Source organism: Heloderma suspectum, chromosome 4, assembly GCF_057233095.1.
Source record: "Heloderma suspectum isolate Gila_16-S chromosome 4, 16-S_ref, whole genome shotgun sequence".
Lineage (NCBI taxonomy): Eukaryota > Metazoa > Chordata > Lepidosauria > Squamata > Helodermatidae > Heloderma > Heloderma suspectum.
In genome coordinates this window covers 309,386,684-309,400,464 of record NC_139461.1, presented here as the reverse complement: position 1 = coordinate 309,400,464, position 13,781 = coordinate 309,386,684, and the positions used below count along the sequence as shown (strand labels likewise).

The window sequence follows — 13,781 nt, the reverse complement described above, 5'->3', positions numbered from 1 at the left end:
CAGGAGCTGAGCAAGTTGCCTGATATCTGCCAAGGCCTGTGGAACCCAATCAGATCATCCTCGGATCCTGTGACAAGAACATTCCACGGACAGCAAAACAGATGACAGCCGTGAAAAACAGAAGTCAAGCTTGCCTATGATACCCAGAAATTTCTGGTAATATACATGCAAAAATGTTTACATTTTGCATAATATATACAGGTTTGGCTTTTCTTAGCATGGCATTTTGAAGGTGCCCATAAAGTAAAACTTTTATTTTACTGTAAGCCACAGACTAGCACGCCTGCCCCTCTGGAAGCTGTTACTCTGCGCCAACTGGTTGTGTGAGTCTGTTGCAGCAAAAATAACAGTCATGTAGCATGTAACAGCTCATTCATCCAGCAGTAAGCTCAGTCCTTGCTTAGGCCAAAGACCAGTCCTGAGTACTGACCCAGATGCTTTTATACGGGCCATCAGCCTTAACACACAACCTTCTAAAGCAGGAGTGCTGAACTGCTTTAAGCCCAGGAGCCAAATTCAGTCTCAGAGAAGCTGCTGAGTGGCATTCTGGTCAAAAGGTGCGGGGCCAGGAATAGCAGCATCTTTTAGCCTCAAGCTCTGACTGCCAATCACAAAGCCTTAGGGGAGGCATTCCAGCTTTTTGGAATGGGGGCCAGGGCGGTGGGAGGGGGATGTGCAGAAGCTAATGAGCTAGTGGGGGCTGCTGGCTCCAAGGTCGGTGGGGCAATGGATCCTCTCTGGGTTTCAGTCGGAATCAGTCAAAACTCTAAAATCAGAACTTTTAGAGTTTGGCCTAAAACCCAGAATGGACCCACTGACATTGGAGCCACCAGCCTCCACTTGGCTCAGCACCCCTGTTCTAACGTCTGTTGCTGTTCAAGAGGCTCCTTTGCTAATGGGGCATTCTCCCCCCGGCATTCCCCCCCTTTGGCTGACTTCTTGATGGCTCCAAGGGTGGGTCTTTGCCTGTTACCTCGCAGGCTGGAGGCTCAGTACCTGCTGCAGACTTGAGCCATTACAAGTTATTACCAAGAGTGCTATCATTAATGGGGTAGGCAAAGCCTCTCTGGGTCATGCAATTTCGCAGCCCTTGGGTACCCTGGGTCCTTTGCTGATCCTTGGAAGAACATATTGCAGTGGTGTCCAGCCGCCTGGTGCGATGAAATGTGTATCCCTTTGTGACAGATTCAGGCCCAGTGACCATCACTTCTACCTTTGCCATCTCAATGCTAGAGGACTACTCTGGTGCTGTCTATGGGGGCAGGGAGCCCTTGGTGAGAGGCCAGAAACTACAGTTGGTGCAAAACATGGGGGTTCCCCTTCTGGTGGGTGTTTGCCACTCAGCACATATCTCACTGTGGATCCAAGACCTGTATTAGCTCCCTGTTACCTTTAAAGTGCTGATCTCAACAGGACCCTAAAAGTCTCTGGGGTACCTGGAAGCCCAGGTATGGAGGCAGGGCACATCATAGTGCAGGAACTGATCTTAGAAATCATGATGGAACATAAGGGAAGAGCCCCAGGTAAGCAGAGTTCGCAACCAAACCCCCCATCAGGCAGTGTCATACATGGTTTCTCTGAAATGTGTTCTGCCATCTCACCCTCCCTCCCTCCAGCACTCTTGATGGCTGCCTTTCTGAGAACAAACAAGCTGTGCTTCTCTGCTCTGTCCCAGGAGAGACCCCACACAGCTCCATTTTTTGTTTCTTCCTTCAGGTGCTGGAAGACAGTAATGGAGATCGCCATTACCGCCGTCCCCCTAATGGCTTTTCTCAGGTGCCTGCATGAGTGTGAAGCTCATTCCCTCCAAGCACTGCATAGATCATTAAGCACAATTACTCCAAGAGCAGAGCCTCCCAGGCCTCTGACTAGGAAATGGGTTTATGAGGTTTTCTCCTCCACCAAAACAAGAGCAAGAACAAGTTGGAAAGAGTTCTAAGCTCATCAGGTTCATCCAACGGTGTGCCTGCTTTGATGTTTGACTTGCTGGCATCCTGAGACCAGGGTCTTCCATACTGGCTCTTTCAAGTTCTGCAGGAGCAGCAATGGAGATCTTGAGCCTTGTCATTTCTCCTGCAAGCTCCAGTTCTGGCAAACTTCTCGCTTACTCCCGTCACCATTTTCAGCTCCCCTCTGCACCTGCAGTCTGGCTGCATCCTGGTTCCCAGCTGCCTGTTACTGGGAATTTCTCTCATCTCCAGATCTTGACCTCAGTCAATGTTTGCTTTAGGCCCAGTTCGCTCACCAACCTGGCTCGTAGCTTGCACGTGCACTGTGGAACACATGAGTGACTTGCAGGATTGTATACCCTTTCCTGCCATGCATCGAACATGCGCGTGATCAGATTTCTCTGTTACTGCATGCATGAACCCCATCCACATCACTTATTTATTTATTTATTTATTAAATTTATTAATCGCCCATCTGACTGGTCACCCAGCCACTCTGGGCGATGTACAACCCACCATAAAACAATTTAAAACAATAAAATTTTACCATAAAATTTAAAAAAAAAAAATACCCTAGCCCACCCCAAATGCCTGCCTGAACAACCACGTTTTTAATGGACGACGGAAGCTCATTAAAGAGGGGGCATGATGGAGTTCCCTAGGAAGGGAGTTCCACAAAGTGGGGGCCACCACAGAAAAGGCCCTCTCCCTCGTCCCCACCAGTCTAGCTGTCCTGGCTGATGGGACAGAGAGAAGGCCATCCGAGGCTGATCTTGTTAAGCGGCCTGTCTGGTGTTGCTGGAGGCGCTCCTTAAGATACTTGTCTGCCATAGGGAGGGGGTGAAGAGAGTATGTGAGCAGGGGCTACACTCTTTGAACTGTGTGCAGTGGAGGCGGGTGGCTCCGATGTCAGCAGGGCGGTGAATCCACTTCGGCTTTCAGTCAGAACTCTAAAGGAGCTATCTGAGGTGCTTCGCAAAATATGCTGGTGCTTCACTTCTTGGATAGCTTCTTTAGAGTTCTGACTGGTTCTGACTGAAAGCCGGAGCGGATGCACCACCCCACTGACATTGGAGCCACCAGCCCCAACTGACTATGCATAGATGCGCAGTGGGGTCGGCAGCAAACCTGAGCTTGAGGTGCACCCCCATGCCCCAGGCTGCCCACTCTGCTTGCTGGGCTGCCATGTAAATCAGCCCTTCACACTGGTGCTCTTGAAACAAGAAAGCAAAATCTCATCTAGATGGACACGCTGCAGATGAACAGGCCTTTTTTTTTTTTTTACACAGCAACATGGAGTAACCAAGGCAGGAAAAAGACAAACCCTCTGGGATCTGCTGCCTCAAGTGCCTGTTCCACACTATGGCCAGTCCTGGGTTCAGTTTGCACTCCAAGAACTGGCTAACTCTCTCCCCCCCCCCCCGGTCTCTCTGTTAGGGTCTTCACCTTGTAATGGAGAGAGGCTCCATGCCTTCAAGAGCTGAGCCGCAGGCAGAAATCAAGAGGCAGAGCTTTTCCAACACTTATAGAATCATAGAATAGTAGGGTTGGAAGGGGCCTACAAGGCCATCGAGTCCAACCCCCTGCTCAATGCAGGAATCCAAGTCAGAGCATCCCTGACAAATGGCTGTCCAGCCTCGTCTTGAAGGCCTCCAGTGTGGGAGAGCCCACCACCTCCCCAGGTAATTGGTTCCATTGCCGTATTGCTCTGACACTCAGGAGGTTTTTCCTGATGTTCAGTTGGAATCTGGCTTCCTGTAACTTGAGCCCATTATTCCGTGTCCTGCACTCTGGGATGATCAAGAAGAGATCCTGGCTTTCTTCTCTGTGACAACCTTTCAAGTACTTGAAGAGCGCTATCATATCTCCCCTCAGTCTTCTCTTCTCAAGGCTAAACATGCCCAGTTCTTTCAGTCTCTCTTCATAGGGCTTTGTTTCCAGTCCCCTGATCATCTTTGTTGCCCTCCTTTGAACCCTCTCCAGCTTGTCTGCATCCTTCTTAAAGTGTGGTGCCCAGAACTGGACACAGTACTCCAGATGAGGCCTAACCAGTGCTGAGTAGAGGGGAACTAGTACTTCCCGGGATTTGGAAGCGATGCTTCTATGAATGCAGCCCAAAATAGCATTTGCCTTTTTTGCAGCCACATCACATTGTTGGCTCATATTCAGCTTGTGATCGACGACAATTCCAAGATCCTTCTCGCTCGTAGTGTTGTTGAGCCAAGTATCCCCCATCTTGTAACTGTGCATTTGGTTTCTTTTTCCTAGGTGCAGAACTTGGCATTTGTCCCTATTAAATGCCATTCTGTTGTTTTCTGCCCAGCACTCCAGTCTATCCAGATCACTTTGAATTTTGTTTCTGTCTTCCAAAGTATTAGCTATCCCTCCCAATTTTGTGTCATCTGCAGATTTGATCAGCATTCCCTGCACCTCCTCCTCCAAGTCATTAATAAAAATATTGAAGAGCACTGGGCCCAGGACTGAGCCCTGCGGTACCCCACTCGTTACCTCTCCCCAGCTTGAGAAGGTCCCATTGATAAGCACTCTTTGAGTCCGATTCTGTAGCCAACTGTGGATCCACCGGATCGTTGTTTCATCTAGCCCACTTCGAGCTAGTTTGCTCATCAGGATATCATGGGGCACTTTGTCAAAAGCTTTGCTGAAGTCGAGGTATATGATGTCTACAGCATTCCCACGGTCTACAAGGGAGGTGACTTGATCAAAAAATGAGATCAGATTTGTCTGGCAGGACTTGTTTTTGACAAATCCATGTTGGCTTCGAGTAATCACGGCATTGTTGTCAAGGTGCTTCCAGATGGATTGCTTTATGATCTGCTCCAGAATTTTCCCAGGGATTGATGTCAGACTGACTGGTCTGTAGTTCCCAGGTTCCTCCTTTTTACCCTTTTTGAAGATAGGGACAACATTAGCCCTCCTCCAGTCATCTGGCACTTCCCCGGTCCTCCATGATTTCTCAAAGAGAATAGACAGCGGTTCTGAGAGCTCTTCTGCCAGTTCCTTTATGACTCTAGGATGCAGTTCATCTGGCCCTGGAGATTTGAACTCCATTAAACTTCTTCTCCGTGTGGCACCGGTGGGCTCTTGCCTGTGACATGGCAGTCAATGACAAGGCTGGGGCGATTTTAGAAAAAAAGACGGCAATTCCGGCTCTCCTGGCCCTAACTGCTGGCTGGTCTTGATTGCGCCTGTAGTTTGAACCCCTCTGTTGATCTTTTATCCTTTGACCAAGAGTGATATTATTAAAGGATAATATCCTTTTATCCAGTGTGCAGCTAGGATTCCACACAGCTCAGCCTTGTCAAGTGTATCGCTGTTCTGCCAACATGGAGACCCTTCTCAGGCCGGACCACCCTCCTCTGGAACCTGACTCATCATATCCTGTAACTCAGCCTTCTCCAACTTGGTGCCCTGCAGATGTGTTGGCCTTCAACTCCCAACATCCTCAGCACATATACTGTGTTGGCTGGAGGTTATGGGAGTTGCAGGCCAGCACATCTGGAGGGTGCCAGGTTGGGGAAGGTTGCTGTAACTGAAGACAAGAGATTCCATGTTCCCTTCATCTTCAGTTGGTGGCTCATGATTTGCAACTAGGCCACATGCCCACACTAACGTGGTTCATATAGTCACCTTGTCAACTTTTTAACTGGCTCCTGTAGCTGTGCCTTGAACAACAGTTTGAGCTAGGGAAACCAGCAGGTGAGTTTTTTTCAAGGCATGGAGAGAAAGACTATCACTTGCTCATTGCTATTGACCAAGGCACTGTAGCCATATCTGCAGTCACTGGTTGAAAAGTTGGCAACCGGGAATACTAGCAGCTTGTTGTTCAGTCGTTCAGTTGTGTCCGACTCTTCGTGACCCCATGGACCATAACACGCCAGGCCTTCCTGTCCTGCGCTCTCTCCCGGAGCGTGCTCAAGTCCATATTCATCGCATCAGTGATGCTGTCTAGCAATCTCATCCTCTGCTGTCCCCTTCTCCTTTTGCCTTCAGTCTTTCCCAAATACTAGCAGCACCAACCACTAAAATAAATGTGTAGAAGGAGGAGATGGAAATGTAAAAGTGGGTTGGAGACTACTGCTATAGTCTACCCTGGGGTCCAGAGTAAATTTACTCAAGACTAGTCACAGGATTTCACCGCATGAAACACCTTTGTTGTTCTTGTTGAAGTGTACCTCAAACAGTCGGAGCTCAAAGAAGAGGCAAAAGACATGAAGTCAACAATTTCCACCTAGTGGGACTCATGCAATACACCAGAGGTTTTCTTGCATCTTGCCAGGGCAAATTACGCAAAGGGGCCCTTTCCCATTTCCCTCCCTCCTCATTTTGTAAGCCCAGGGCGGAGCTGAGCTGCCACGGCACTGCAGGGTCCATGTCTGCCTTTCCCTGCTCCTGCTTATAACACAAGAAATGCCTGCTGCTTCTGCAGACATGCTGGCAGCAACTCTGTGCTTCATGCCAGTCCCCCCGCCCCCCCTTTTGCTGCTTATCTCCACATTTTTATTGTTTAACCCTCCAGGTGAGATTGACAAAAAAGTAACTTTATATATACCCCACCCCCAGCTGGGGATCAGCAAGGTTGCTATGGCAACAAAATCAAGTTTGGGTGGCAACACATCAGCTCCAATCTTGCGGAAAAGCTCCTTAGAACTTGCAGGTCAACTTTGCATCCCACACATCAGTAGATTGCTTCTCCTTCCATAATTTCAAAAACTCCAAATGACAGCATTTCCTTTCAGCTGCCGTCTTTTGTTCTGCCAATTCTGTGCCTTTAACAGCTCTGCAGCAGGCAGACAGCAACAGGACAAACATTTCCCGGACATGCACCCTCCTGCTGGAAAGAAGCTTCACCAGCTGAATTTCTGCCTGCTACACACCTGTTAAGGTACAGGATCCCTGCCTGCACTCACATGGGCACAGAGTCTCCTACTCTTGCTGAGCTAAATGAATGCTAAAAGCAAAATCATCCAGAGCTTCCAGACTGACCTATGTTAAAAAATACAGATGTGAATTATTTTGTTACGATGTATTTGCAAGGTCTGCTCTTCACTTGCAGCTGACCTCTTGCAAATCCCCACCCTGCTGCTCTTATCATGTAACCATTTTTCTTGGGAGCCATTTTTAATTGGAAAGACCACAGTCTTAGAAAGGGCTAAGAAATGCATTAAACAGAATTTTGCTGCTCTGCTCTTGCAAAGCTTATTTTGATGGGTAAAACAAGGAAAGAAAAACTGTTTATAATTTTAGAGGAAAAGGGCCAAAGCAGAAAGAAAGAAAGAAAGAAAGAAAGAAAGAAAGAAAGAAAGAAAGAAAGAAAGAAAGAAAGCAGGAGATAAATAATAGATGCTTCCGGGCAAGACTTTTATCATACCATTGCCCTGCCTCATTCACAGAATTTTACAGGGGACAAGACAATGATATCTTCCACCCATAATTTTCTGTGTTTTCCCACCACTACTTTGAACTTTTTCCTTACTGCAAAAAAACTGTTAAGGATAAAGAGTGGGGAAAAGATGGAATTGCTGCACAAGGCCTTCTGACTGCTAGTGCTAGGAACCCTCTGGAAATACCCAATATTTAAAAGCAGGAGCCAGACAGACCCCTTGCAGGGAGAGCCTTTGTTTCCTGTATCCAGTCCCATGGCCCTAGCTCCTGCACACCTGTTGCTGTCAGCTGGCTCTGACCACTCATCTGATGTGCTGATGTGGTGGAGAAGGTTGCCCAGTTCCCACCAAAGAGCCTTTACATACATACCCCGGAGTACTTAACTGACACAGGAAACTTGCATTTCCTGGTCACCAACCATGGGTCCTCGAACATATCAGCCCAAGTCTGAGTCAGAGGTTTTCCCAATGCTCCTGCTTCCCCCCTGTGGCCATGTGCATAACTGTAACCTGAAACCGGAGCAAAGAGGTTTTAAAGGTGTATTTTTGTGGTTCCCTAGCATCTTCTCTCTGAGAGTTTCAGAGAATCATCTGTAGTAGCAGCATCTAAAGCAGCCTTCCCCAACCTGGTGCCCTCCAGATGTGTTGGACCACCAGCTGGGAATTGTAGTCCAACACATCTGGAGGGCACCAGGCTGGGGAAGGCTGATCTACTGGCTGGGAAAAGGACATTTTTCTCTTATTGCCTGCTGCAGGTGCAGGGAATTCTGGCCCGCCAGATGGTTTGGCCTGCAGCATATCTCCATATTTATTGGCCACGAATTCCATAAATTAATGGTGCACATAAGAAAAGAAAAAGCATCTGAAGGCATAGGCTCTTACTCCCCTGCAGCCAAGAGGAGAGTGGGATACGATCCACAATCTCACAGGCAAGAACCACTGAGGTCTCCTTAACCTTACAGCTCCTAGGAGCCTGCCACTCACATCCTAATATGCAACCACGTCTCATTGCTACACTGAAAGCCGCACAAGAGGTGAGGTTTTGCCAGACACACACCGCTAAACAACGTGCTCCAGGATGAAGTACAAATTTGGTGCAAATAAGCAATGGGTATACTATAGCAAGGGTGTCAAACCTCGGGCCTGCGATCCACATCTAGCCCACCTGGGGTTCCCCAGATGCCCCCCCCCCCGATTGTTTAGTGCTTTCCTGGCTTTTGTGCAGTTTCCCCCCAGCTATATGCTAAAATATACTGGTAATTTTGACCTGGTCCCTATTATCTTCAGCCCTGCCTACCACAGGAATGCAACCCAGGGGAGCTTCTCTGAAAATGAATCCTCAGGCTGAAAGAGGTTCAACACCCCTGTATTATAGTAAAAGAAGAAGATGCATACTGTACTATTAATAAGGTATAGATCAAGAGAAGGAAGCATGGCTAATTACTTCTGCTAGGAAAGGCAGCACGCAGATATCACGGAAGTCCAACCGACTCACGTAGATGCAGATGCTGGATTTGATGCAAGGTGATGTTTATGCTTCTCCAAGGAGCCTGAGATGTGATGGGGCCATCCATTTGACACAACAGGTACCAGCTTTTCTGCAAACACAGAGTTAAGCTGATCCTGACTCACATTGGGGAGTGGGCTGATTAAACTGTTCCTCAGCAGAGCTCTTTTTTTCCATCCAGGATTAATGGCCTGGCTCTTTGCTCTGCCCGTGTGCTGCGGATTAAGCATCTGTGAAGAGAAATTCTAAAGCCAACTGCAAATGAAACAATTAAAACCTCATTCCCCTGGCAGAGAAGCAGAAGCTTTACAAGTTTTTTCCCCCACTCTCAAAACTTTGGTTGTTGATCGCTGGTTAAAGACATCCACCTTCAGAGCTGTATGATGCCGCCAAGGCCTTTTCCGCCTCTTAGGGCTGGAATACAGAAGAGTGCTTGAAAGAGTTGTTCTTTGTTGCTCTGAAGGGCAAGGCTAGAACCAATGGTTGCAAATGGCAGGGAAGCAAATCTCAGCACAACATGAGGAGAAACTTCCTAACCACAGAGCTGTTCAGCCGTGGAACAGACTGCCTCAGGAGGAGGTGAGCTTTCCTTTGATGGTGGTCTTTAAGCAGAGGCTGGATGGCCATCTGTCTGCATCCTGTGTTGCACACCTGCATTGAGCAGGGCAGGACTAAATTGGTGGTGGTAACTTGTGGTCCTCCAGATGTTTTGACCTACAACCTACCCCCCATCAGCCCTAGCCAGCATAGCCAATGGTGAGGGATCATGGGAGCTGTAGGCCAAAATATCTGGAAGGCCACAAGTTGCCCACCCCTGGACCCTTGGATCTCCAAGGTCCTGTCCAACTCTTTGATTCTATGAAATAAAGACATCACTTGCTGCTGCTCAGAATGGGCACAGGGAGGTCTTTGGGACAGATGCACAACCAGGACTCTGAAGGGAGAAAGGGAGTTACCCAAACTCCCTGCAGTGTAGGCAGGGGCCATCCATTTCTAAGGTAGACTGCCACCACTCCTTACATCCACCTCAGACTGAACCAGGGAACTCTCAGACTTTGCAGGACTCTCTTGAGGCTTAGAGAATAGGGGTTCAGCTTCACCCCACCCTATTCACAAGCCTCAAGCCTGAAATGTTAACCAGGAGCAAAACCAAGCAAAAGACTCTGGTTTTAGTACTGAGGTTTACTTGGAAGAAAGCACACGTAACTCTTAAGACAGAGGTTCAGTTTATTTACATAAGGGAAAGGAAAAAGGAATGAAAAAGGTATACAACAATCAGAGTAACCTTTGTAAACAATACTTCAGGCAAAAAGAACAAAGAAATACCTAAGCTACCCTATATGTTACCTAAGTGTGGGTCTTCCAGTAGGACAGGGCTCAGTCCAGGAACCAAAGACTCATAAGCTCGAAAGCAAGTCGCAGTATAATGATGCAGATGATGATGAAGACAAAGGAGCAACTCCAACCCCCACTTTTTATGCTAAATCCCCTGACAACTCAAGGAAGATCGTAGTTAGCCAATCTTCATCCAGGTGAAGCTTTGTACCCAACCCTGTAAGGGAGGGGAAAAGTTCCCACAAGAATGCAGCTAAGATCATTCAATCCAATCAACTGAATCTGGCTCTGGCCTTGAAGGCCGAGGTCTCTCAAGGTAACAGACATGCTGGTGTTTGCAACTCTACATGCCATTCCAGCCTGATTGGATGGAGTTAGACACACAGAGCGCAAAAGAAACTGGAATTCTGGGCAAGGACTGTAAACGTTCCTAGCCCACAAGACCTTTTCCTCTATATCTACTTGTGTAAAAACAACACATAGTCTTGTGGCCCCCTAAACACCAACAAATATATAACGGCATATAGCTGAGAAGTAGAATTAACATTCTACACAAACTATGCAGCACTAGCTGGGGCTCAACAGCGGATACACTGAAAACGACCACACTCAGTCTGGTTTACTCAGCAGCAGAGTACTGTGCCCCAGTGTGGCTTAATAGTCCGCACACGAGAAAGATCAATACACAACTGCATGAGTCAATGCGTATTGTTAGAGGGATGATACAATCTACTCCCACATACTGGCTGCCTGTTTTGAGCCATACACCACTTCCGGATGCAAGATGAAAGAGCGCCCTTCTTCAAGAATACCAATTATTGACAATCTCCAGCTACCAATATTAAGTGACGTAACCTACTTGGAGCGAAACAGGTCAAGATCGAGACATCCAGCCATTTCTACCGCTAAAGCTCTTCTAGAAGATGATTTCAATATCCACAACACGTGGAAACAACATTGGCTAGGAAACTGCCCTCCTCAATGCCGAAGCTTGCCCTGCATCTTGGAAAAACCACCTGGATTTGACCAGCCCTGTGCAATATGGACAACCTTGAACCGAATTCGTACGGGTCATGGTAGATGTGCAGATGCCCTTTATAAATGGGGAAAAACAACATCATCAAATTGTGATTGTGGGGCTGAAAAACTAACTATCCAACATATAGTGACAGAGTGTCAAAACCAAGCCTACCATGCAGACTTTGCTGATTTCCTGGCTGTGACAACTGAAGTAAAAAACTATATCTGTAACCTAGACATAAGTCTGTAATATTCCTGTCTATATTTTATATTTTACATTTCATATTTATTATGTTCTATGTTTTTATTGTAATACGATGTAAATGTGCCATACGATAAATAAATATAACGGCATGAGCTTTCATGGACTAGAGTCCATTTCATCAGATAGATGATCTTATGTCAGTCATGTCTGAACATAGTAAGCTGCCTTTGGCTGCCATTGGTCTATCTAGCCCAGTAGTGCCTATGCTCCCTGACTGACAGTGGCTCTCCAGCTAAGCCCCGGGATCCTAGATGAATCTGACTTTTTTGAGTGCCTATATGGAATGGCCTGATCCACACTTCTTGGACTAGTCTGCACAGCTGTCTACCAGATTTTGCACTTTCCTGAATGTTGCAATGCAGCTTTAGTCAGTTTAAACATATCCAAATACGCATTTACGAACATTGGCAGGGATGGGATGGGGGAGAAACCCCACTTCAATACTTTGAGAGCAAATACATATTTAAATACATGTTAACATGTGTATTTAAATGCATATTTTGGGAGGATTCCTTTTAAAGTTGCATATTAATGCAGAACAGAATCATAGAATCATAGAGTTGGAAGGAACCTCAGAGATCATCTAGTCCAACCCCCGCTCAACTTAGGCTCTGACAAGTGTGCCTGACAGATGGCCTCTAGCCTCTGCTTAAATACCTCCAGCGAAGGAGGACCCACCACCTCCAAAGGCAATCTGTTCCACTGCTGAACAATTCACAGTTAGGAAATGGAATAGAATTGCAAAACTGATACAGGCTGGAAAAAAGACAGGTTCGCCCATCCCTGGCTAACACAAAGCCCCTCCTCATCTGTGGCACATTGGTGCCCTAAAAGGAGGGGGGATCACTCTTCTAATGGTCACAACTTTCTCTGCCAGATCACTTGGAAGAGATTCCTCTGCATCATAGGTGCCCAAGGAAGCCGCTACTTTGGAGGCTGCTATAATGCCCTGGGGTAAGGGCAAGAATCTTTGCTTCCAGCACCCTCCCACCCATGTTCCCCAGCAACTGGTGTACACAGGCTCATTGCCTCTGGTACTGGAGGTAGCACATAGCCATCAAGATTAGTAGCCATTGATAGCCTTTTCCTCCAGGAATTTGTCCAACCCCCTTTTAAAGTCATCCAAACTGGTGGCCATCATTATTTCCTGTGCTAGCGAATTCCATAGTCTAACTATGGGCTGTGTGAAGAAGCCCTTCCTTTTATCTGACCTGAATCTCCCACCAATCAGCTTCATGGGAGGACCCCTTTGGGTTCTAGTATTTTGAGGGAGGGAGAAAAATGTCTCCCTATCCACATTCTCCACACCAGGCATCATTTTGTACACCTCCCTCATGTCTCCCCTTACCCTCCTTTTTCCAAGCTAAATAATCCCAGCTGTTGTAACCTTCTCTCATAAGGGAGATGCTCCAGCCCCTTGATCATCTCAGTTGCCCTTTTCTGCACCTTTTTCAGCTCTACAATATCTTCTTTTAGGTGTGGTGACCAGAACTGGACACAGTATTCCAAGTGTGGTCGCACCATAGATTTGTATTGGGGCAGTATGATGTTGGCAGCTTTATTCTCAATCCTTTTTCTAATTATGCCTAACATGGAGGTTGCCTTTTTTACAGCGGCCGCACACTGGGTCGACATCTTCATTGAGCTGTCCACAACCCCAAGATCTCTTTCCTGGTCAGTCACCGCTAGCTCAGAACCCATCAGGCTATACTTGAAGTTGGGATTTTTTGCTTCAACGTGCATCACTTTACACTTGCTTACATTGAACCACATTTGCCATTTAGATGCCCATTCTCCCAGTTTGGAGAGATCCTTTTGGAGGTCTTCACAATCCCTTTTTGTTTTAATCACCCTAAATAATTTGGTGTCATCCACAAGCTTGGCCACCTCACTGCTCACTCCTAATTCCAGATCATTTATGAACAGGTTGAAAAGCATTGGTCCTAATACAAATCCCTGTGGGACCCCACTATTGACTTCCCTCCATTGGAAGAATTTACCATTTATTCCTACTCTCTGCTTTCTGTTCTCTAAACATAACTTTTCATTAAGTTAAAGCCAAATGAAAATACAAAATGTCTCAAAAGAATCAGCATTAGGGAGCATCCTTAAAGGGTGTCACATTTTATATGGGCTATTTTAAACCTCCTTCCCCCACCCCCCAACATTGTCTCCAATGCCCCTGCCAGACATCTAAGGCTGCCAGTATCTTGCTAGCACCTCTCCTCTTCTTCCCCTACAATCCCCAAGAACATAACTTTTGTGGGGGATTTATGCTGTTTATACAAAGGTGCCTTTGAGGT

General features: G+C 47.0%; 1 protein-coding gene across 7 annotated transcripts in view; it reads left to right on the top strand.

Annotated features, from left to right (window-relative positions):
- The window catches only part of STK35 (serine/threonine kinase 35), a 48,634-nt gene extending 35,745 nt beyond the window's left edge, over positions 1 to 12,889 (top strand). For 2 of the 7 annotated variants that reach the window (XM_084854498.1, XM_084854495.1), the window contains 2 exons: positions 4 to 156; positions 8,639 to 12,889. The gene's annotated coding sequence lies outside the window, so the exon portion shown is untranslated. Of the gene's footprint in view, positions 1 to 3; positions 157 to 1,716; positions 3,553 to 8,638 lie in introns of those variants that run through there. The other 5 variants (XM_084854496.1, XM_084854492.1, XM_084854497.1 and 2 more) reach the window with 3 other exon arrangements.
- Positions 12,890 to 13,781: the final 892 nt, after the last annotated feature.